The sequence below is a fragment of the Phoca vitulina genome, unplaced genomic scaffold, assembly GCF_004348235.1.
Source record: "Phoca vitulina isolate PV1807 unplaced genomic scaffold, GSC_HSeal_1.0 scaffold38, whole genome shotgun sequence".
NCBI classification, from domain to species: Eukaryota; Metazoa; Chordata; class Mammalia; order Carnivora; family Phocidae; genus Phoca; species Phoca vitulina.
Genome location: NW_022589741.1, coordinates 7,742,691 through 7,768,237, shown reverse-complemented (window position 1 = coordinate 7,768,237; position 25,547 = coordinate 7,742,691). Strand labels below are relative to the sequence as shown.

The 25,547-nt window shown below is 40.8% G+C and overlaps 1 protein-coding gene across 3 annotated transcripts in view; it reads right to left on the bottom strand.

Moving 5' to 3' along the window:
- CUNH11orf53 (chromosome unknown C11orf53 homolog) overlaps window positions 1-25,547 on the bottom strand; it is a 396,668-nt gene that overhangs the window by 326,270 nt on the left and 44,851 nt on the right. Inside the window, exon 3 of one of the 3 annotated variants that reach the window (XM_032428142.1) lies at window positions 22,980-23,171. The exons of the other annotated variants lie outside the window; for them this stretch is intronic. The gene's annotated coding sequence lies outside the window, so the exon portion shown is untranslated. The remainder of the gene's footprint in view (window positions 1-22,979; window positions 23,172-25,547) is intronic. 3 annotated transcript variants of the gene reach the window in all.

Sequence of the window (25,547 nt, the reverse complement as noted above, 5' to 3'; positions counted from 1 at the left end):
CCTCCCTCTCTGTTTTTATCTTATTTTATTTTTCCTTCCTTTCCCCTATGTTCATCTGTTTTGTTTCTTAAATTCCACATACGAGTGAAATCATATGGTATTTGTCTTCTTCTGACTGACTTATTTTGCTTAGCCTAATATACTCTAGTTCTATCCACGTCGCTGCAAATGGTAAATTTCATTCTTTTTGGTGGCTGAGTAATATTCCATTGTATATATATATACACACACCACATCTTCTTTATCCATTCATCTGTCGAAGGACATCTCGGCTCCTTCCACAGTTCGGCTATTGTGAACATTGAAGCTATGAACATTGGGGTGCAGGTGCCCCTTCTTTTCACTACATCCATATCTTTGGGGTAAATACCCAGTAGTATAAATGCTGGGTTGTAAGGTAGCTCTATTTTTAACTTTTTAAGGAACCTCCATACTGTTTTCCAGAGCGGCTGCACCAGCTTGCATTCCCACCAACAGTGTAAGAGGGTTCCCCTTTTTCCACATCTTCGCCAACATTTGTTGTTTCCTGACTTGTTAATTTTAGCCATTCTGACTGGTGTGAGGTGGTCTCTCATTGAGGCTTTGATTTGTATTTCCCTGATGACGAGTGATGCTGAGCAATTTTTTCATGTGTCTGTTACCATTTGTATGTTTTGTTTTGTTTTTTTTGGTATATGTCTGTTCATGTCTTCTACCCATTTCTTAACTGGATTATTTAGTTTCGGGGTGTTGGGTTTGATAAGTTCTTTATAGATTTTGAATACTAACCCCTTATCTGATACGCCATTTGCAAATACCTTATTCCATTCTGTAGGTGGCTTTTTAGTTTTGTTGATCGTTTCCTTCACTGTGTGGAAGCTTTTTATCTTGATGAAGTCCTAGTACTCCATTTTTGCTTTTGTTTCCCTAGCTTCCAGAGACATGTCTACTAAGAAGTTGCTATGGCCAAGGTCAAAGAGGTTGCTGCCTGTGTTCTCGTCTAGCATTCTTCTTTTATTATGAACTATTTCAGTCATACAGAAAATGCAGAGCATATTATAATAACCATATGTGGAACCACAACCCAGTTTTGTTAAATCTTAACATTCTGTTACTTTTACTTCACATACATAATAAAAAAAAAAAAATATTTAAAAGATTAGAGGGGCACCTGGCTGTCTCATTTGGTAGAGATTGAGACTCTGATCTTGAGGTGGTAAGTTCGAGCCCCATGTTGGGTGTAGAGATTACTTACAAATAAAATCTTAAAAAAAAAAAAAATTAAGGAAGCAGATGATGCTTCCTGCATAGTCCTTGCTGGGTCCAGTCTTCTCTCTCCCTTCCTTCCAGAGGTAACCACCTAAATATGGTCAGTCTCCTTCCTTTGCATACTTTGAGTTTACTGGCTATGATGCACTCAGAAATATTACACATACTTAATATTATAAAATGGATATTGTACTGTACATATTATTTTGAAGCTTACTTTTTATACAGTTGTTTTTGATATTCGTTCATATTCATCCATGACGCACTAATTCATCACATTTCTGTTTCTTCCTGTCTGGAGGTAAGCTTCATGAGCTCTGGAATCTTTTTTCTAATTTTTTTCAATGCTATATTCCAAGCACCTAGAACAGTGCCTGGCACAAAGTAAACATCCAAAAAATATTTGTGGGGTGAATGAATGAACAGTGCAAGTAGCATATTAGGAAAAATAGTGAGCCTCTTTTACCTGGTTAAAGAGGTAGAATATAGTAAGAAAAGTACTTACATGAGAGGACTCTCCTCTAGCCACAAATAAATGGAAATATTAGTTAAATATACAAAATCCAGGAAAATTTTTTCAAAGAAACAACTATGCTAAGAATAAGGAGGAGGAGGAAGGAGAAGAAAAAGAAATCAAGGGAATTCCATATGTTAGAAAAAAAGAAGGAACTCAGAGCTGGAGAATTAAAAAGCTCTAATGTTGCTATAGCCCTGGGGGTGTCAGATGGGTATACTGGCTCTGGTCCCTGAGGTTCAAGGCTTTAATGCCTAAGAAGGAACAGGAAACATGGTCTGGGCCCACCCACGTGTGGGGGTAGGGGGAAGATTGAACAGAAATCCCTGCATAAAACCAGAGCCTCAAAGGACTGCCTAAGGGTGAAAGACAAACTAATACTACCCCCACCCCACAAGCCAAAGGAAGCAAAAAGGAAATTTTCTGCCCATCCAAGACAGTACATGGGCAGAAAAGAATCATTTTCAAGAGAAAAAACCCCAACTTTGTGCTTCATGAATAGATGCAGTCCAAACTTATAATTGTCTCCATTGCACAAGAACCCTAAGCAAAGAGGTTAACATAAAAGCTGGTCCTAGGCTGATGGATTCCACAAGACACTGGAAGAAGCTAACATACAACCATTCTGAAGAAGTGTCTACAACCTAACATTTATGGGACTCCCAGAGAAAAAGTTTCCTGCTGCAATCAAGTCACTCTGCAAAATTACGAACTAGAGGCTAATACAAACTGCTAACACACAAGATCATAACAGCATGATAAAACAGATGAGTTTGGAGAAGAACCAACTAGAACGTTTCAAAATGAAAGAGTTCAGTCATTTAAACGGTAATTTAAGAGAGGTGGAAAGAAGTGGCAAGAGACCAGTCATCTGAAACCAGACAACATATTTTGTATAATACCCAAGGAAGTCTGGACTTTCTCCAGTAGTTGCTGAGAAGCCCACAGAGGGGTATAAGCAAGGTGGTGATATTGTTACATGTATAGTTTAGAAAGAAAACACCAGGAACCTTGTAGTAGAAGGTAGGCCAGAGAATTAAAATCAGAAAGATCAAGTAAAAAGCCATATCAGTTAGGTGTCATTCAATTACAAATGACAGAAATGACAATTCAAACTGCACTTACAAATAATAATATATTATTGGCTCCCTTAAATGAGAAATTTCGGGTATGTTGTGCTTCGTGAACTGAAGGCTTAATCAACATGCTCAGTGATGCCATCAGAAAGATGTCTGATGTCAATGATCCTGCTATGTGATCATCTTCCTTGTCCTGCCTGTGAGCTGTGACTCTTTTCAACAAGGCATTCCTAACTGCTGTGTTGCCGGCATGTGGACCATCATCCCATCATGCCCTGTGGACACGGGTGTGACCTGGTGGCACTGCATGGTGATCTGTCAGGCTCACTTGGTTTGTGACCTGCACTGGGTTCATGTAGAGACATCTAAGGTCACAAGAGTTCCAGAGCTTCTGTCATGCTGTTGTTCTTTCATGTGGATTTTTAAAATACCTTCTTTGTTCTTCTGCTTAAGTCACCACAAAATGTCCATGTTTACAGGTGATCTGCATGTTCTGAAATTCTCCTCTTCCCTGTCTTTAGTGAACTGGTGCCACCCTGGCTCATCCCCAGCCTCTCCAATCTTCTCTCATTCCCCCTGGGCTGCTACTCCAAGCTGTACTTGACTCTCTTCTCTCAGTGGTTCCTCTCCATGATGCCCAAATCCAACAGCATCCACCACCATGTCTGTGCAGATGAACCCCAAATCTGTATTTCTGATCTCTCCCTAAACCTCAGACCTGCAGTCTTATTGGCCCACATTTCAAACTCATCACATCCCAAACATAACACATCACAGGTATTCATTTCATAAACCAGCTCTTCTTCCTCTTACATGTGTCTGTTATGTCTGCCCTTTGTGTTTATGCATGGAAACATCATTTCCAGGCCATCTGGGATCTAAGTCTAGGAGCCACCTCTGACTCCTCCCTCCCCTTAAGTTCCACATTCAAACCACCACCAAGGCCTGACCAGCCCTAGGATGTGACCTGCATTTGCCCAGCTTTATTGCAACTGTGAACTGGCTTTAGCACAGCCCAGAACAGGGAGAGGGAGAGACAGTTCAGAGAGAGATTTAACCTGAACAGTGACTCAGAAGGAAAGACTAACTGGTCTTTGGGAACCTAAATAGGGACCAAGGGAATGGTAGCCTAATTAGACTGGATAAATGCACTCAACTGGACTGAAGATACCCAATATCATGAAATAAATTCTTTGCTGGAGGGAGACCTGAGGGCTCAGAGTCAAGGAAAGTACTTGTGGTTATAAAATAAAACTCTGTGGAATTTGTGAGCAGAGGCTGGGACCTCTAACAAGTGACTAAGTCAGACAGCAAGTCCGAGTGGCTTGTGGGTTTCCAGAGAGAGGGGTCAGGACCTCAGAAAGTCAAGGCATACCTCAGTGACAGATAGAGAGCAGAAGGGCTTTCCAGATCTGCCAGCATCCTGAGAAGGTGCTAAATACTCACAGAGCTGGGAAGTCATATGTAACATCTGCCAGACTATTGTTGTGTGTTTATCAAACAGGTTAATGCAAGCCTGTGAAGAGAATACTCATCCTATTTCAGATCTTCCCAGAAGTGCTAGGAGAGCGAGTCGGGTGTATATAAGGGAGCTCGCCCCCTGCCCTGACACGACAGGAGGTGCTCATGACTTTTCTCCTCTACAGGATTGTCAGTTTCGAGCTGTCTCCTTGTCTGTGAGGCCTACAGCTTCCCAGAGTGGCAGCCTCCTTACTTCTTCGTCTCCTATGTCCTTGTTTTCACAGGGTGCCCACCATGCCGGTTACTCGTCCACTTGAGCATGGGAAATACGGTAAGAGGGAAAACACAGCCAACACTGGATTGGGGCCGGGCACTCCACCGCTGTGCGCTCAGCAGTGACAGGAGCAGGTGGAGAAACACGCGCTAAGTGGGGGAATCCCAGCCCCGCAATGCCAGGCCCTGCCCTCCAGGGTAAGACCTCTCTGAGAATAGAAAAGAAAAGCAACCCAAATTGTGCTGGCTTGCGCACATTCTAAAACATTCAAGAGATAGAAAAAAGAAAGAGAAAAGTAACATATGTCAATTTAAAAATAACTGCTATTGGGGAAAACAGAATCATCTTTTCTGAACTTCCAAGAAAATTTTTCAAACTTACTGAATGCATATGGATTAAATCACTGGCTAGTGAATAACTTTTTGTCTTCTGCTTACTCAAACCTTGATAACCAAAAATAAAGTATCTAAAGAGACTTTTAATCTACATTAGGAACGCAGCATTTCACACTGTCCATGATAATCAGAAGGTATTCATTACATACTTGTTGGAAGGGAGAAGGGAGGAGGAAGGAAGGGAAGGGTGTGTTATCACAATGATGTGCAGTTTCACCCCTGTCAGTCAGGAGCCTGATAAAGAAGCATGGGCTTTAAAGTCAGACAGACCTGAGTTCAAGTCCCACTCTGGCCAATCACCGGCCATATGAGCTCCACCCTCCTCATCTGGAGCATATTCTTATGCTAGAGGCAGAAAAGGACAAGGTCATGAGCATGAGCTCTGACATCAGACCCCTCGGGTTAGGTTAGAAGAGCACTTCTGCCACTGACTAGTTATGGACGGGGGCAAATGAATTCTCCTGTCTGTGCCTCAGTCTCCTCAGTGACAAACTGGGGACTGATCATACTCCCTCCCTTGTGAGGTTTTGAAATAATTAAATAAAATAGTGTGTGTGAAGCACATAAAATAGAACTGGCACTCAGTTATTCAATAAACATTAGCATTATTATCATATCCTTAACAAGGTAAGCTTTTGGAGAGCAGGGTCTTTGTGGGTTTTACTTACAACTGTGTCCTCAGTAGAACCGAACACAAAGTTTGTGCCCATTAATCCTTTGATGAGTAAAGAACATCACATCCTCACAGGGTTGTTATGGGGGGTTATGTTGTCTGACCCTGTAAAATTCCTGACATTGAGTAGCCGCTCAATAAAAATTGGTTACCTTCTCTTTTCCCTGATCTCACAGGGCAATCCTTGTGTCCCTACCTTCCAAAAGTTCTCTTTCCTTTGGGAAAACCAAAGATCTTTCTCCTTAAGTACATGACTGGGTGGCCTTTTCACTGTTGTACACTGGACAAGTTCTCTTTAGACTGAGGGAAACTAGTTACGTGGTTTTTCACTGGCTACAGGGGTCATCCATTTCAGGACTCATAACTGAAGCACTTCTCTGCTGGGGTTTCCACCAGAGCTGCCCTGGGAAACAGCGCTGCCCACGTGGGGCTCTGGACAGCATGGGAAAGGAAGAGGCACCATGCTGATTTCAGCACCAAGTTGTCAAGCATGCATGAATATGAGACAGACGCTTCAGATTACCCCTTCATCAGACACCCAAGTACGATGTCTCCTTGGTTTTGTGGAGATCATAGACATTACATTCTCCTCCACAGAGTCCAAACCAAACAAAACTAAAGTCCTTTCACTCAACAATCCCCTTCCATAAATGCAAACAAAACTAAACAAAAACCACTTCCTGTCTATCTTCTTTGGTCTAGGCTGCTCTAAGAAAATATCATAGGTTGGGTGGCTTCAACAACAAACATTTATCACTCACAATTCTGGAGGCTGGTAAGTCCAAGATCCAAGTGCTGGCAGATTCGGTGTCTAGTGAAAGCCTACTTCCTGGTTTGCGGGCAGCGCCTTCCTTCTGTGTTCCTTACAAAGCAGAGAGAGCTAGAGCAAGAAAGGTCTCCTCTCTTCTTCTTGTAAGGACACTAATCCTACTATGGGGACTCCACCCTAATGACCTCGTCTAAACCTAATTACCCTCTGAAGGCCCCATCTCCTAATGCCATCACATTGGGGGACAGGGCTTCAACATATAAATTTTGGAGAAACACAAATGTTCAGTCTATAACACTGTCACCCGCTTTCTGAATCTTCAACAGAAGTCATCTTATACCCCAAGAGTATTAGAATATCAAAATCTTAGAATGGAAGAAACTCAACTGTCAGAGGATGCAGGATATGTTGAGGGTGTTGGAATAAGGTCAGGATGACTTTGGACTGGGGGTTCAGGAGTATCTGAATCCTGCTGTTGACAAGCTGTCTCTCCTGTGAGATCCCTAAAGGAAATCGACCCAGTGCTGGCACTGTTGGGCAGGATGGGTGGATGCCAACCCAGGGCATTGTCTTGTGGAAACAACAATGAGAAAGGATTAGAGGAAGACATAGTGTTAAAGAAATGAAGAGAGCTTCTCTCAGAAAGAGCTATCCCAGAACTCTCTCCATCCATCTTCATAGAAGAAACAGAAAGGCTCTTCCCACTGCATCTAGCCTTGGGCACCCACCAGCAAGAGCCAGGGATGTTCCTGCATTTGAGCACCTCATATCCTTGGTGATGGAGAAGAATGAATTGCTGTGGACTAACCCTGAAGAGGACTGAGAAAGAGGCCATGGTTTAGGAATCTCCTGGGCATGCCTGAGCCCAGTATGATAAAGAACAAAGAATTTAGAGTCAGAGAGACCTGGATGCATTCCTGGCTCTTCCACTTACTAATTGTATGCCCTTGTAAAAATCATTTCACTTCTTTAAGCCTGAGGTTCTTCACCTAAAAAAAAAAAAAAGATAATTCCTACCACAGAGTTGTTATGAAAATTAAATGAGATAACATTTGTAAAGCTCTTGGCAGAGTGTCTGGAGCAGGGTAAAGTGCTAAATAAAGGGTAGCTATTGTTGTCATTATATAAATCCAGTAGTCATTTCTGCAGCATCCTTGACAAATGAGTATCTAATTTCTGTTTGAATATCTCTGGAGACAATGTGCTCATTACCTCACAAGAGGACCCATTCTATTACTGGGTAGCTGTAGAAAATTGTCTTTCTTTATTTGAGACAGGTATCCTGCGCTCCTGCCTCTTTCCCTCAAGCAATATAAAATAAGTACACTCCCTCTTCCATGTAACAATTCCTTACATATTTGAAGGCAGTTGCCACATTTCCCTAAATTTTCTCCAGCATCAACACCCCTAGTATTCTTAGTCATTTTATATGAATTAGTTTCTGGGCTTTTCACCATCCTGAACGCTGTCCATCATCCCAAAGAGATAACACAAAACTCTCTAATCACTAGTTTCCATTTTGTGGTCCCAGAAAGGCGTCTTACTAAGACACTCACAGTGGATAGTCCATCACAAATACTGACCAATCATGGGAAGAAAGGTATGCTATTCAGGGTAAGGTGATTTAGTAATAAAACTGTCTAGCCTTGCTAATTCACCCAACCAACACACGTTCATTGAGCATCTACCGTAGTGTCAGACACCTGGTTAGATGTTTGAGACATAGAGATCAACAAGAAAGACACTGGCTCAGCCCCAGGGATCTCACAGTTCAGCATGAGAGACCAAGGACAAATACACAGGCAACTAGACTGATCCCAAGAACAAATATGCTGAGAAGAGAGACTGAGCCCTGTGAGGCCTGGGTCCTACCTCACTCACTCTCTATTATCCATACCCCATACAAACCCTTTATCATACTGCAATGGACTGAATGATTATGTCCCCCAAATTCACACACTGAAACCTAATCCCTGATGTGATGGCATTTGGAGATGGGGTCCTTGGGAGATGAGACAGGGACCTCACGTGTAGGGTTAGTGTCTGCCTAAAAGGGACCTCAGAGAGAGCTCCCTTGTCCTGTCCACCATATGAGGACACAGCAAGAAGAACCATCTATGAACCAGGAAGCAGGTTCTCACCAGGCACCAAATTTAAAGCACCTTGATTTTGGACTTCCCAGTTTCCAGAAATGTGCGAAAGAAATGTTTGGGTTTTTTTTAAAAACATCCAGTTTATTGTGTTTTGTTATAGCAGCTGAAACAAAGACACATATCATGCATTTCCCCCCTAGCTTTAAATCTAAATCATATCATGTCATTTCCCTGCTTAAAAATCCCCAGTGGCTTAGATTTTCAAGACATATTGTTAAGTGAAAAAGGCAAGGTGTAGAATGATATCTACAGCAACATGTCATGTATACGATAGCAAACAAAGCAATATATTTTCTATGGAGATAGACATACAGATAGATAAAGATAGATCAGACAATTTTGAAAAAAAAAATTCCAGTGGCTTTCCAACGCATTTAGAAAATCAACTGTGTCACCCTCACCTAGGAGGTCCCAAATATCTTTCTCCACCTCTCCAGGCTTTCTTGTAGTGCTCTCTCTCTCTCTCTCTCACTAAGCTTCAACTACAGGAACTTGCATTTTCCTCCAACTGCAAAACTCATTCCTGATGTAGAGACTTTATACCAGCTGTTCCTCTGTATGGAATTCTCTTCTCCCTGATCTTCACAGGACTACTCTTCTTACCATTCAGATCTCAGCACATAGGTCACCTCCCCCAGGAAGGCTTCCCCACCATCCAAACTAAAGTAACCACTGTGTTATAATTACCTATCTGATTTTAAATTCTCTGTTTAGCACTTTTCTACATTTCTACATCTCAAATATCCATTGAATGCAAAAACCCTGGGAACGCAGAATCGCTGTCTTGTTTACCAGTGATCAGAACACTGCCTGGCATGTAACTGACAGTCAATAAATTAGTCTTGAATGATTTAATAAACTGCTGTTGGTCCAATACTTAGTAGAGAGCCTGGCGCCTAGTAGGGGCTCATTGGATACCTTCTGAGAGAAAGAGTGAATTGGGATGGAAGAGAGAGCAGCAGAAGTTGACTCATCCCTGGGAGGAAGAAGCAGACTTCCCCTCCAGCCTGCTTTGTTGTGTGTTGATCTGCCACCACTCAACTGACACTCATCTCATTCTTACATGTGTGGAAGTGAAGTTATTATGGACCTTAAAGTTTTCTAACCCTCTCTAGTGTCCTTTTCATACTGATGAGAGCCAGGTAATCAAAGAAATAGCCTCAAGGGTACATCAGTTATAGGTCAAGGCCCCCCACCCCCCACCCACGGCCCAAAGATTCTTCAGGCTTTGCAGATGCTGATGGCCACCTAGCTACTGCCTGGTGTGGGGTGGCGCACTCTCCTCATACTTCATATCCCCTGTCTGCAGTCTCCTTCCGGCTGTCCCACTGCCTCCAGCTGAGACCACCTCCACCATATCCCCAGTCATCAGCACTTGCCCCACCGCCAGAATATCCTAAAACTCAAAACTTTGGGGAAAGAGAAACATTGTAATAAATTGTTATGAAATAATCCACCTTTCATGAATAATATAGGAAATCTTGGGGCAAATATGAAAGACAAAAATTTAACTAACATGGAAATATCTATTCTCTATAATTGAACAATTCTTGATTTTTGGAATACTGAAAAAACATTTTTAAAAGATGATAATTTTCTGTCATTTCTCTAATATTCATTGAACATTAAAAATAGACTTTTACAAAGAGTGCATCTTTGTCATCTCTTACCTCTGCATTACAGAGGGACAATATATATAATAATAAAAAAAAAAGATCTCTTAATTGCATGTATGGTCCAGTAGCATCTCCTTCTCTTTACTAACAGGAATCTGTTAACTTACAGGTCGTTTTTCACTATTTCAGCATGTGTTTCCACCTGGCTTAGCAGCAACTGCAAATGACCACACTGAATAGAATGGAGGATTTCATTCTTAAATCAACCTATCAACCTACAAGTCTGCAAATGACCTCCCACACCCATCCTTGCAGCTCATTTTTGTCCACTGTCCTCCCTACCCCACGTTCCAACCACTCTGCTCCTCATTCACTAGCGCAAATGTACCTTCTTTCCTCCCCTTTCCAGGACTTTGGCTCTGCAGCCCCTTTCTGAAGAGAACACCCATCCCTTCATCCTTTGCCTTGTTAACCTCTACACATCTTTCAGGTTTCAGCTTAGATGAATTTCCTCCCGGGAGGTGTGTGCTCACCCTTCTGCTGTTACTCCCATAGTACCATTCCTCCCTTATGCCAAACCACTTTACACAGTGATTTAATGTTTGTCCTCATGTTTCAGCTATTAGTACCATGAGGGCAGGGACAACGCATGTTTATGTAGCACTGTCTTCCTGGCACATAATGGACGCTCAACAAATAATTGCCCAACAGATGAGGATGTTAAGAAGTAAGTGAATGAATGAATGAATGAATGACTGAATGGCCTGGAGCATTTTGATAACAGTAAAACTTTCTGAGGTCCATTTACAGAAGGAACAAGTACTTTTGTTTTATTCCATCTCAAGTCAAACTTAGTTTTTACTAATGTAAATAACTACTTTCCCATGAAAAACTGAAGCAGTATAATTTGCCACCTTTGGAAAACGCCCAGTGCAATAAGTCAAAGTATGGACCTGTCCACGTACAACAGACTGAAAGCCAGGATAATCGTTTTCATAAGTTGTGAGATCCTAGAAGATTCCTCCCACATTTGAGTAGTTTGATGGGAGAGGAGAAAAATGATGGTGGAACCAATAATTGTAATTAGGTGGCACAGTCAAGGAACGATGTTCGTTGATAAGGAAGCCCTGGTCATGCTTATAAACTAGCCTTTCCACTCCTCTTTGACCACAGATGCTTTTTTGGGCAGGCCAAAGAGTGGCGGGCTTGAGAACGTGGGCTTACATCTGCGCTCAGTGCTAGCTTGTCTGTTTCCAGTCACGTGACTGGTTTTTCTGGTCAGAGCCAGTTCCATTTCCTCATCAGTGAATGGGGTCAGAGCCATCCTGGTGTGCCTGTCTGTATTACTGAGGCCAAAAAGCTAAAAACTGTGTGTCCATGGCTCCCTCTCAGCAAGGATTTCTACTGTAATTTAGGTTCTGCCAATCAGATGCATCTGGTTGGATGGTCGGGTCTGTGCTGTTTTCTGGGAGTCATTCCTGAAGGACTAGCTTAGAGTCCGCTTCTCTGACGCTCTCGAAGATCTCCTAAGCACCAAATGCCCTGATTTAAATCTCTTCTTACTTAGAATAGTGAGGGTGGTTTATGTTACCTGCAACTAAACCTTAACTGATGCCCCAGCCATGCAATTTTCTGTGGAAAGTGTACATTAGATAATGTGACTGACACTCATGGCCTGGGATTTGCAAATCATAAGCATTTAGCAAGTGGTACCAGTGTTTTTCCACTGAACATCTCCTGGAGATTTTTTCTCCAGAACACTTGAGGTTTTAGCTTTGGTGAGAAAGAGACCTGTCTTTTTCTCTGATCCAACAGGGACAAAAAGGATCATGCAGAGATGGAGTCCTTTTGAGGAAAGGAGAAGGTCGTCAAGAGTACTTGTTTTAAATGGTTTTGATTTGCCCTCAGATACTGAGCACGAGAATTTTCAAATTATAATAGTGTTGTGTGTGAGAAAATTATTGCAGTAAGAATGGCAGCTCCATCAACGGGGACAAAACCTATGACCATTTTAAGGCTCCAGATGGAGAAGATGCTCCACTATGTTCCCCGGCATCGTCCAAGAACATAGTCCTGTTAAACAACAGACAGTGAGCGAACATTTTCAGTGCAGCCGATCTGGCCCCAAGCACAGGAGCAAATAGGAGGTGGTGTGGACTCAGCCTGGGTGGCTGCCTGTCAGGGCACTTGCTTCCTCAGCCCTTCCAAAGCAACTGTGTGCTCTGCCTGTGGACTCCTTGGCCTGTACCTTGGCTCACAGATGGTATCCCTCTGCCTTCATCCAATTCCAACTTTTCTGACTTAGCCTGACATCCTGACTTTGAATGCATGGCCCATATCCCCTAAGGTCTGCCGGGTAAAGACCCATACCAGGCTCAGAAGACTCCAGCCCCTGTGCCCCCAGCCCAGACACAGTGGTGAGCGAGGCAGGAGGAAGCAGCCAGAAACTAACGGTGTCCCCCTTGCCATTTTGCCCAAAGCACTCATGGCAGCTGCAGCCACTTGGGCCTGGTATGGGAAGCTCGTTCCTGATTCAGGTTGAAGTTTTCCCCAAGTGGCATGGGCTTGACTCCTATGAGGTCCTGTCTTATTTTCTATGCTCCCAAACTTAACCGTGTCAGGTCAGTTTTTTAAAAGTGACCTCAAATTTCCAGGCAGAACAAAGTAATTATGGCAGCGTGCTATTTAAATATCTCTAAATCTTCTCATAAAACAAAACAGATAGGTAAACCAGAATAGCAAGATTTAAAAATAAAACGGACAGCATCTTCAGCACAATGAGAAGACAAGGAGTTCCCTGGAGCCCCAGAGCATAAAGTGGTTAATGCCAAACCACCGTCAACAACAGAGCCTGCTCCAGAGACATGTGGGGCTGGCACTCGTGGACAGAAAAGAGAGTTCCAATGGTCTCAAGAGACTTAGAACCCAGGAACTGCATCACATGCTCATTCCCGAAGTGAGATGAGCTCCCTCTCAGTGGAATCCTCGGCAAACAAGCCTGGAAACAACCAATTGGTAATACTGGGGAAGAGCTCCACGGGCTGTTGTGAGCAGATGGGTGCACCCGTGAGGAAATCACAGGGGCTTGGGCAGCCTAATCTCTCGAGGGCCTCAGAAATATCCTTCTGGGAAGATAGGGACCGACTCAGAGACAAATTGCTATGCATATAGGAAAAAAAATAAAAATAAAAACAACAGTGTAGAAACAATGGTGAAAAACAGAGAGAAGATTCAATTCCTATGAGGAAAAGGGGGTCTAGAGGAAGCAGGACCGTTGAACTGAAAGGCTGTATTTTTTAATACTTCAAGACAACAACAGAGTGGGGAGCCTTAGAACCACTTCCCTAGGAAACTACCCTGACCTGACAGGAATCTCCTTCTCAAAGAATAAGAAAAAAAAGGAGGGTCATCTCAAATAAACAAGAGAAAATGAAAAGGATCATGATTAAACCCCATATAAAGGGGAAAATTAACCATTGATGAAGGCATACCAGAAAAATATGACCACAAGGCTGATGAAAACCATAGCTTAATATTACAAAAGGGCTAAGATACAGATAAGAACGGTACGGGAACTATGAAAACTTAGCATAACTTACAAGTAGAAAATATCAGAAATGATGGTGTGAAAGCCTGCAGGATATGTAAAAGTTCTGTTAGGGTTCAGGAAAATACTGTGAAAATAAAGAAAAAAAGAACCCACTTCAGAATGAAGTCTAAAACTAAAGGAAACATGAAAGACTCAGTAACAGAGAGAGTGGATAGTAAGAAAAATGGGAGGCAGAAAGAAAATGAAAAAAATCAAAGCAAACTAAGAATATACAAAAGAAACCAATAGATACAGAATATGGATAAGGAAAATTCAGTAGGTATGATTAGAACCTTCCAAGAAAAATCCAAAGCCATGGCACAGAACTATCCCTATAAATTACAAAACAAGATAGCTTTCTTAAAATAAAAGAAGACTCCATCAAGCCCACATATTGAAAGAGTACACCATGTATTTACTTGAGAAAATTGACCCAGAGCCACACCAAGACATATCCTCGTGAAACTACAGATTTTTAAAGATAAAGGAAACATCTTTTGGGCAGCCAATAAAAACAGATCATAGCTGTTTGTTTGTTTTCTAAAGATTTTATTTTTAAGTAATCTCTACACCCAATGTGGGGCTCCAACTCACAACCCCGAGATCAAGAGTCACACGTTCCACCAGCTTACCCAGCCAGGCACAGAGATTAAGTCACTTGTGAGTAGGGTGGTCATATATCTTATCCTAACTGGGATACTTTTAAGTGGTATCCTTGACTGTGCCAGGTGAATAGATGTAAACCCAGACTGTCTCTGGCCAACTGAGATGTAAATTTACCCAACTATATGGAAAATAAACAACAGATATTGTTAAGGGAAATAAACCTGGAAAACAATGACAACCCAGCAAGGGAATGATCTCTAGTTCCCAGATAGTAGGCTCGTAATATTATTTCCTACTAAAAAAACAAAAAACAAAAAAACAAACAACAACAAAAAAACAGGATTTGCTGGGAGAATGAGATGATGATTCCAGACGTAGGGCAGGAAATGTAGAAGATGAGCCTGAGATATTTTGCCCTGCAAGGAAGGAAGAAAGCTCCCAAAAGGACACAGGAGACCACACTGCAGTCACTATGGTGATACTGAGAGAGAAAATGCAGATTTTTGACAACATAAGGTGCCTCTGTCTGAATGCATGCAATGCAACCAAGAGTTCTCTCTTAGAAACAGTGGTTCTGGGGCACCTGGGTGGCTCAGTCGTTAGGCGTCTGCCTTCTGCTCAGGTCATGATCCCAGGGTCCTGGGATCGAGCCCCGCATCGGGCTCCCTGCTCAGTGGGAGGCCTGCTTCTCCCTCTCCCACTCCCCCTGCTTGTGTTCCCTCTCTCGCTGTCTCTCTCTCTGTCAAATAAATAAATAAAATCTTAAAAAAAAAAAAAAAAAGAAACAGTGGTTCTTTGAAACAAAGGCACATAAATTTCAAACAAAAAAAAATTAACTTTTTCTCTACTTTTCTCTTTTCCAAAAGGTATAGAGAAAATGCAACTTCCAACTCTTCTGTGCTATTGCAGAATGGATAAACCACTCTACTACTATAAAAAAGCGTTAGGAATGCCATTGGGATAGGAAATTTACAATGGTGAGTCAAAGAGAATCCTCAAAAATATGACAAGCCTATTCAAGTGTCTGTGATCAAATGGGAGTAAACCCCTATAAAATACATTCTTTTATTTTTTAACCTCTGACTCTACTTCCTTCTTCCATACCACAAAAATACACATATAGAACCAAAGGGTGGCAGAAAACCAAACAATTGTACTAGCAAAAGTAATGTATATTTTTCTTAGTTTTGCTGTTTTATTACCACTGATTTGATAATTTTCTATTTCATAGGTCACTAGTAAACTTTTACTATGTATCATGTTGATACAAAACACAATGTCAATCAGTGACTCTATATTTGCAACATTACAGCTTATAATACATTAGTACCCTCAAAAAACACAGATCATCACAAAATCACAAAGACACTGGTAGTGGACTGAATGGTAGCCCTCAAAAACATATGTCCACATTCTAATCCTCCGAAATTTTGAATGTGATATTAATTGGAAAAAAGAGAGTTTGTGGATGTAATTAAGTTAAAAAAATCTCATGATGGTCCAGGTGGGCCCTAAATCCAATGACGAATAGCCGTATGATAATAGATACACAGAGACACATAGAGAAGGCCTTATCAAGACAGACGGAAAGATTAATGTATCCACAAGCCCAAGAATGCCAACAGCTACCAGAAACTGGACAAGACAAGGAGTGCAATCTCCCCTAGAGCCTCTAGATGTAATACAGCAGTGCCCACATGTTGACTTCTGGACTTAAGAACTATGAGGAAATTAATTTTTGTTCTTTTAAGACACACACACACACACACACACAAACACACACACACAAAGCACAGTGCCCATTTGCCTAAAATATGATAACGTAAGGAACACAAAGAATGATTTTTGCAATAGATTGATACACTCTATGTGTGTGTTCTTATTTTAAATTTATGAATTTGTCTATATATCATATACATATACAATACAAATATTTTAAAATTTCAAAATAGTACTTTTTTAAAAAGCCCATTGATCACTGCTAGAGATCACTAGGGCACTAAGTTAAAATTGGTAAAGAAAAGAATGTTTATCTTGCATTCCCAATATGAACTATATTTCAGGGTAATCAAATAGTTAATAATGTAAAGAAAATCATTACAGGAGAATTCTATCTAATAAATGCAGAAAGAATTATGGAATTAAAACTAAAATACCATTTCCCAAAGTCAGGAAATGATGGCTCGAGGAAACAATCATCAATGGATGTTGTAAAGCAATAGGGCATACACTTAATGGCATCACGAAAAGGGGGCAGCCAGAAACATCATACTCCTCCTGATAGAACGTAACTGGAAGTATAATAGTACCAACTCTGAATCATTGTTTCTTAAACATTTGAACCTGCATCTAATCAAGCCTCACAGTCTAACAGTTGATGGAAATACAGGGAAACATGCTGAAGGATGCTCCAGGAGAGCAACTGGCCAGATCTTCTGTCTACGGGACAAAAGAACTTGTTTCCCCCCAAAATCAGTATCATTTATCCAAAAGGGGAGGGAAGAGTTTATAGAATAAAGAGACATAGCTACTAAATACCCCTAAATGTGTAGATCTTGTTAGGATCTTCATTTGAACAAACCCTCTTTGAATGACTGTGTCTAGATATTTTCCATTTGCTTTTCCAGAATGCAAATACCCTACTTGACTCTCTCTGTGCCCCAGGTTACTAGTCTTTATGAACTAAAAGGGATCAGCAAACTATGACCTGTGGGCCAAATCTGGCCATTGTCCTGTTTATGTACAGCCAGTGAGCTAAAAATAAAAATGTATTTATATAGTGTGTGTGTGTATAATGTACATATAATGGAAAATTATTCAATCTTAAAGAAGAAGGAAATCATGTCCTTTGTGAAAACATGGATGAATCTGGAGGGCATCATGCTATGTGAAATAAACCAGACAAATACTGCATGGTATCACATATATGTGGAATCTGAAAATAAAATGAACTCACAGAAACATAGAGTAGAAAAGTGGCTAGGAGCTGAGGGTTGGGGGAAATAGGGAAAGGCTGGTAAAAGTGTATAAACTTCAGTTATAAAATGAGTAAGATCTGAGGATCTACTATATAACATGGTGACTGTAGTTAACACTGTATTATATAATTGAAGCTTGCAAAGAAAGTAGAATTTAAATGTTCTCACCAAAACAAGAAAAAAACAAAAACAAGTCAATATGTGCAGTGATGGATATGTTAACTCAGTGGGGGACAATCCTTTCCCCATATTTTTGTATATCAGATCATCATGTTGTATACTTTAAATACCTTATAACTTTACTTGTAAACTATACCTCAGTAAAGCTGGGGGCGGGGCACAGAAAAAAACAAAGAATATGGGAGAGAGACTGCCTGTGGCCCACCCAGCCAAAAATATTAACTGTCTGGCCCTTTACAGAAAAAATACTTGCCGACCCCTGTATTAATTACTTGGGATCCTTTGTTCTCTGAATTCAGATTGGATGTGGCCAATGGGCGTCCCAAGAGGAGCTCGGAGGGCAAAAGGAAGGGAATTAAAGTATTTATTCCTCCATCTCTGTCCTTTCTGGCAGGCTATTCTCTCCAACTTCCAGGAACCTTCCCCACCTTACTTCTTCGGGCTGACAGGTGGTAACAGCTTCTCATGATTGCCAGCCTTCAGGCCCTGCACCATCCCTTGATTTTCTTGAACTCTGGCCACAGCGTGGTAAATAGTCCCTTTATTAACATCTCTTGAATTACCTCTTTTGAATAAGCCATCTGTTTTCCTACCAGGACCCTGACTCACACAGACTACGGGTTTAGATAATAACTTTGTTTGGCATGATAATGGCATGGTGACTGTGTTGGAAAATGTCTCCAGACAGAGATGCATCCTAAAATATTAATGGCTGGAGTGTGCCCTTAAATATTCCTGAAAAAGAAGTGGAGAGAGAAATTCAACCAGAAAGATTTACATATATATACAGGGATCCATTATATGATTCTCTCTAGTTTTATGTATATATTTTAAAAATCATAAAGAAAGAACAACTGTTCTTTAAACCTACATTAGCTGTTCAATTAAAGAAAAGAATAATTACACTGAATGAATTGTTTTTTAAAGGCCAACAAAGATTAGGAGAGGCCCTATGATTAAAAATAAAAACTTTGGTAATAAAGACCTGGGTTTAAATCTCACTTTGGACACTCATTAAGTGGGAAAGCTTTCTAATTACCTCTCCATCTCATTTTCTTATCTGTAGGATGCATATGGTAACTGCATCACCGGACTATTGTTAAAATAACTAAATATAATAACGTATGCCTAGTAGATGCTTAATAAATTATAGTTGACACTGATATTAATATTGATTATAGTAGCTCATATTCAGAGAATAGAATGGAATTGAGTTTGGGATCATAAAGAAAAAAAAAAAAAAGAAAAAGTGGCATCTACCAAGAATATTTTAATAGATATCTGTGTCCTCTGCTATAGATTGGATTTTTTTGTGAGATTTCTTTTCACTGGAGACCTAAATTTTTTTGCAGGCTAATTGAACTGTATCATTTGAGATAAGTGCAGTCAAAGCTATTTAAATAGCATGTAGCAATTAGGAAACTAGTTTAATGGAGAAAATCTCAAAGGGAACCAATTTTTTCCCCCTATTTGACAAAATGAATGTTTTAACACCTTAATAGGAATACCACATTGGTTCAAACCTTTTAATTGGGATGGTTCTCATTCTAATTGCATGGAAAGTTAAAATCACATTATTACAAGAACATGAAGAAGCACAGATGTTTTGTGATTTAACTTTATGCCTGTCCCTCTGAATGGTTCAAAAGAAAGATATAGTGATGTGTTATGGTGCACATTTGTTTTAATATTTGGCTAGAGGTTCTTGATAAATTATTAACTGATCAACATGATGTCATGTGAAAAGACTATAAAACAAAATTCTGTCTCCACTGAGATGAGTGAGAAGCAAAGATGTGCTTATTAGCGGTGTCTACACATGAACGAAGAATGACAAATTGAAACAATTCTGCTAGTAACCTCAAGTCCAAAAATCATTCTAACCTGATATATTCACTTGATTGAGGAAGAATTGCCTGAGGCTTTAAAATTTCCAAGTAATTGCTCTTATTTTCTCCCTTGCATTAGTTTAGCTGCGTCTGCAAGCACAGATGGTCTGCCCTTTGTTTTACCTCCAGTGATTTGGCTGTTTCAGCTTTGCCATTTAACTGGGGCAAAACGGGCTCCCTCCGGAGTCCCTTGGGTCTCTATCAAGAGACGCCCTCCTAGGTGGCTCCAGCGGGCTGTCCCCAGTACCCTAATGCTCTCCACTTTCTACACACAACTCAGTCTCACCAATCCCATTTTCCATGTCACTCTAAGGTTGTCAAAGACTAATGCATTTAAACTTTTACCTTTTCCAGGGAGCTCAGAATTTCAACAGGAGTCCAAATCTTAAGTGTAAAGAGTGTGAAGCTCTAATAGGTACAATTTGGGGTTCAGCTTGTGTGTGTGGGGGTGGTGAGAGAAAGTGATCATCACAGGGGAGTTCAGGCTGGGGGACACTTGGTGAAGCCATCAGAAGGCAGTGTCCAGCCAGTCCACATCTACCCAGGACACACAGGGTCTAATGGAGCCAGGCCTCTCCACCGTGTCACTGACGTGGGCATTATGAGCCACACAAAATAAATAAAACCTGTATTCAGTCAGTCAAAGACAAAAATTCCACATATGGTTTTCTTTTTTTTCCTTAAGATTTAATTATTTATTTTAGAGAGAGAGAAGGAGAGCAGGGGGAGGGACAGAAGGAGAGGGAGACTTTCTAGCAGGCTCCATGCTCAGCATAGAGCCCAACTCGGGGCTCGATCTCAGAACCCTGAGACCATGACCTGAGCTGAAACTAAGAGGCGGATGCTCAACCAACTGTGCCACCCAGGCGCCCCTATGACTTTCTGTTTTAACATCCAGAGAACATTTATCTCTGTGGTACCAAAATGTTTTCGTGCATTGTACTATGTGATTTTCCAACAGACTCTCAGCCATTTGCTCCCATGGCCTCTGCGATTTTTATAAGAGAGGGAGGAAGCTAATGAGATACTAAGTATAGCTATAAATGTCACTTGAAACAAGAAGCTATGCTGTTCACATGTTTCAGGCTCCTTAGAGGAGAGATGTCTGAGAAGCTATTCCTTTGAGACCTTTCCCTTGGCAACTCAACTTCTTTTAGGAGCTAATCTTGGTAATATCCTAGTGGAGACAAAAGGCTTACTGGTTTCCCTCTTCCAGGTTATATGTTTACATTCAACAGAGATCTTCTGGAAATAATGTTTTAACCCAAAGTGGTGTTCTTCAAAACACTTTTGCCAGATATGTCAATAGGTATGCCTGGAAAAAGGATCCATGGGTCAAGAAGTTTAGTAAATTCCAGCAGAGAAAGGGGAACCCTCCTACACTGTTGGTGGGAATGCAAGCTGGTGCAGCCACTCTGGAAAACAGTGTGGAGGTTCCTCAAAAAGTTGAAAATAGAGCTACCCTACGACCCAGCAATTGTACTACTGGGTATTTACCCCAAAGATACAAATGTAGTGACCCGAAGGGGCACATGCACCCCAATGTTTATAGCAGCAATGTCCACAATAGCCAAACTATGGGAAGAGCCCAGATGTCCATCGACAGATGAATGGATAAAGAAGATGTGGTATATATACACAATGGAATATTATGCAGCCATCAAAAATTGAAATCTCACCATTTGCAACAACATGGATGGAAGTAGAGGGTGTTATGCTAAGCAAAATAAGTCAATCAGAGAAAGAAAATTATCATATGATCTCACTGGTATGAGGAATTTGAGAAACAAGACAGAGGATCATAGGTGAAGGGAAGGAAAAATGAAACAAGACGAAACGAGAGAGGGAGACAAACCATAAGAGACTCTTAATCTCAGGAAACAAACTGAAGGTTCCTGGAGTGGAGGGGGGTGGGAGGGATGGGGTGGCTGGGTGATGGACACTGGGGAGGGTATGTACTATGGTGAATGCTGTGAACTGTGTAAGACTGATGAATCACAGACCTGTAGCCCTGAAACAAATAATACATTATATGTTAATAATAATAATAATAAAGAAATAGATGAAGAAGTGATTTGGAGGGTACTAAATGGTAAAAAAAAAAAAAAGAAGTTTAATGAATTCTAAAATCTGTTCCTCCTTCGTAGTGATTCAAAGTGCATGTCAACAGTTAAGGTTCTAAGAAGTCCTGCAGTCAAGAAAACTTCTTGACTTTGTATAACCCAGGTTTTACCAAATTTTTTTTGTTTGCATATTTATTTTGAACCCTATGAAACAATAGGGTTATATTGTTTGCACAATATATAAGATTGTGCAAACTTATAAGATGCTGGTTAACTCACTGGCCCCATTCAATGGGCCATAAATCTTGGCAATAAAGCATGGGGTGTGTGCAGGGAAAGGAGGGAGTAAAAATGCAGACCTAGAGATCCATGAATCCACAGGTTTGCAAAGCATTATACCTAAACTTAATAAATAGGGCTCTCAGATACATGGGTGCCTATTTGTCAAATATATTAAGGTGTTATTGCAATCTATTAAATATGAATCTGTGTAAAAGCACCACTGAGATTTTAGTGGTTTGCTTGGCACCTTTGTTTCACTCATCAGAAACTGAAAATATAGCTATTAATAATGTGGGGTATCTGTAAAATTTTTTGATGTTAAAAGGGGTTCTTTTAACATTTAACATTTAACACTAAAGAAAAAGAAGAGGTAGGGAACTGCTGCTGTCCCCCAGTGGAGGGACTCTAATGGTTGGGAATTCAGGCAAAGTGCCAGCAGATGGGGAGACTCTGAGGGCACACGTGCTAGTTCCTCCCAAATCATAACACACAGCATCATTTGGTCCACCCATGAGCAGCCTGGGTGTGTAGAATCCAGCGCTGTGGACATATCTCTTGGAGGCCAGGGTTCTGTGGGGTGCTTGGCACAGCATGCACAGTGAAACTGATGTTTCTGGATCCCAGCTGTATAAATTGCTGCAATTGCCAGATGTGACCGAATTGACCCTGTTTGTGTGCAGCGTGCACATGCAACCTCAGGGACCCTCAGGGACCTTGTTGGCTCTGGGAATCTACGACAGCAGACTTCTGCAAGTTGTGCATCAAAAAAGTCAGACAGACTCCCATGGAAAAGGAAAGTGTATTCACAGATGCCACCCTCTCCAAAGAGAGGGCAAATGCAGGTCTACCCAATGAAAGCAAGTTCTACAATGCCCTTCATCACAAGGACGATCTCTCTGATCAGCCCAGAGTATGGCCAGCATGGTACAACCTCATCATTACTCCATAATCATTGCAACCCTGGTGCTGAGATGATCATGGTGATTATCATAGCATGTGCTTATGCTAACAGCATATTATGTGGCTTGGATCACTTTTTTTCCCTTAGTCCAGCTGATAGACAACATTTAATTTTGTTCTGGGTATAAGAAAACCCTCACTGTTCTGCAGCATTTGGGCTTCTACACACACTCTGGATGAACTGAACTTTAAGAAAATGTCCACATTTAAATCATAGACCCTCACTCTGAGGTTGAAAATGCAAACTGACCAGGAACACAACCGGATGCAGCCAGATTCTGCTTTTGCTCTTCAGAGCTGGTGTGCACGCCCTGCGGAGGTGGGTGAGTCAGTGCTCTTGGCAAGCGCTATGCGCTAACTCTGTCTGGGGAGTGGAGGCCTGTCACAGGCAATCAGGAACTCTTGGACTCTAGTTTTTCTTAACGACTCAGTAGTTGTTGACCTGGAAAGAATCCAATTCAGAGGAGCAACTTTTTATTTAATTCCTTACTTTATCCTTAGCTGCAAGCTTCTGACATTTTCATCTGTGACTCGAGATCCAAATTCTTTGATATCTTACTTTGCCAGGTTATTTCTCCCCTCGATGGTTTTAAATTGCTCTTGTCACGTGGGGCCTACAGTTTCTGCTGATTTTTCTATGCTGTATACTCCAAACTGTGGTTCTAAAGTTTTCATTCTTGAATCTTGCTTTAGGGTCTCTTGAAAAAACACATTATAGCTTTAGATGGCTAACAGCGAAAAGACCAAGGAGACAGAAATTTGCATCCTTCTATGAATTTTAGCTTCAGATTTTTTTCAGGAGGAACATGATTTCTTCCTGGGGTTGCCTAGTTCTCATCTTATTCATTTGCAAATAAAAAGATAATTAACATTTATAGCTAAAGGTCCCAGCCTAGAGCCAACTAACAATAATCAGACTGTCAACATAATAGAAAGCACCAGATTAGTACAACATGAAGTGAAGGAGTTATAGAGCAGAAAGGAATAAATGAGTCAATGATTCAACATTCCTGACTATATCTACACAATGCCAGGCATTTAGAAGAAAACTGAACATTCCAATCAGAACTTAAGGGGTTTTTGAATATTTAGATTAATTGTAAGCAAGGTTTTTGGGGTTTTGTTGTTGTTGTTGTTGTTTAGTTTTAAGTGTTGGAAATTTAGTGGACAATAGTCTCTCATGAAAAAAGTTTTTATTCACAATCTTGGGAATTACTAATTCTTTACTCATTGGGCCATTTACCCAGCAGTGACATCATTTTAGATTTTGACCATGTGTACATGCTACCAAATGCTTTCTGAAGGAACTGATCAATTCACTTGGCTTTGTCATTATGTGGGGTCTCATGGACATGTTTGCTCAAGCACAGAGTTCTGCTGGGCTGAGTAAAGGTTTTCAAATGAAAATATGATGTTTGACTCTCTGGGGATCTGAATAAACCAGTTGAGCTTTGTTTAATCCAGGCCTTATTTTGTTATTTGTTTCAAAGGATGTGGAAAAATTATCCCTTTTAGGGAGTTGGATTAAAGTATTACCAAGAGGGCGAGGCCCTGAGTGAATGAGTAAGGAATGGCTGAGGGGAGACACAGTACAGTTTTATATATGTCCTTTTTAAAAGACACGTCAGAGGTATTTGGAAACTAAAAAACGAGGATAGGGGAGCTGGCCCCTGGGTATTCAATGTTTACTGTGAAGCAGGCTGGCGGAATGCAGTGTCTCTCACACTGAGTTCCTTCCACAGACCATGTTCCTCTGAGTGTTAAGAGATATGCCCAGGAAAAAATGCATCATGCTCAAGCAAGTTTGGAAACTGCTAGGTTGCATAGAACTAAGCAGGTTTCCTTATTGCAGAACTTGTCAGAGCCTTAAGTGTACTTGTACATTGTGCATTTCCAAAAAGAAGATTATAGTATCAAGTTTCCAAAGGTACCTTAACCACATGACAGTCTTTTAGAGACATGCCTCTTAATATCTCCTCGTGAGATGTTTCTAGAAACCCATTTTAGAAAGTTTTCATGTAGTGCAAAGTCTAGGCTTTAGAGCAAACAGATCAGAGTGTAAATCCCAGCTCCATCTCCCACTAGCCATATGATCTTAGGCAGACTGCTTCCTAGTATGAGTCTCAGGTCTGTCGGTGTGAATGTAGATTTTGATCAATACAGTATAGAATTTTCATAAGAAGAGTAATAAATAGAAATTGAAATTATAACAGTAAAATACAAAATAAATGTCAATCCATATTATCATTAATTCAGGTGATGCATTATAAAAATCATCAATAAATATTTATATTAACAAATTTTTCATTTAGAAGGTTAAGTTCTTGTTTTAAGGACATTGCCAATAAGGCAGATATTTAACTGAAAAGATGCACTCTTACATTTGACAATGTTCTGCAGAACAGTTCATTTCTGAGTACCCAAAACAGTTAGCAAAGTAGCCCCAAAGAGGACCTTACTTTTTATTAAAAATAGTTGGGAAAAATCTGCCCAATTCTACCCACAAAAATGTTGCAACCAACTCCCTGAGTGTTTGGAAGGGACACAGCTAGTTTAGGATTTATGTCTGCTCTTTAAAGTCTGAAATAAGCTGAATTGTGTAAACATTTTGGCACAGTATGCAGGGAGTTAAATACATTACTCTTGGCATTATTAACAGGTGGTGTGGGAATAAGTTGCTATGGAGAGTTCATGCTGCAGTGTCAGCAGAAGAAAATGTATTTTATAGGCTTATAGGGAGAGGGGAAGGGGGCAACGAAGGTTCCATGAGGTCTGATGCATGAAGATGACTGAAAAATACTTTCCAGCTGTCACAACT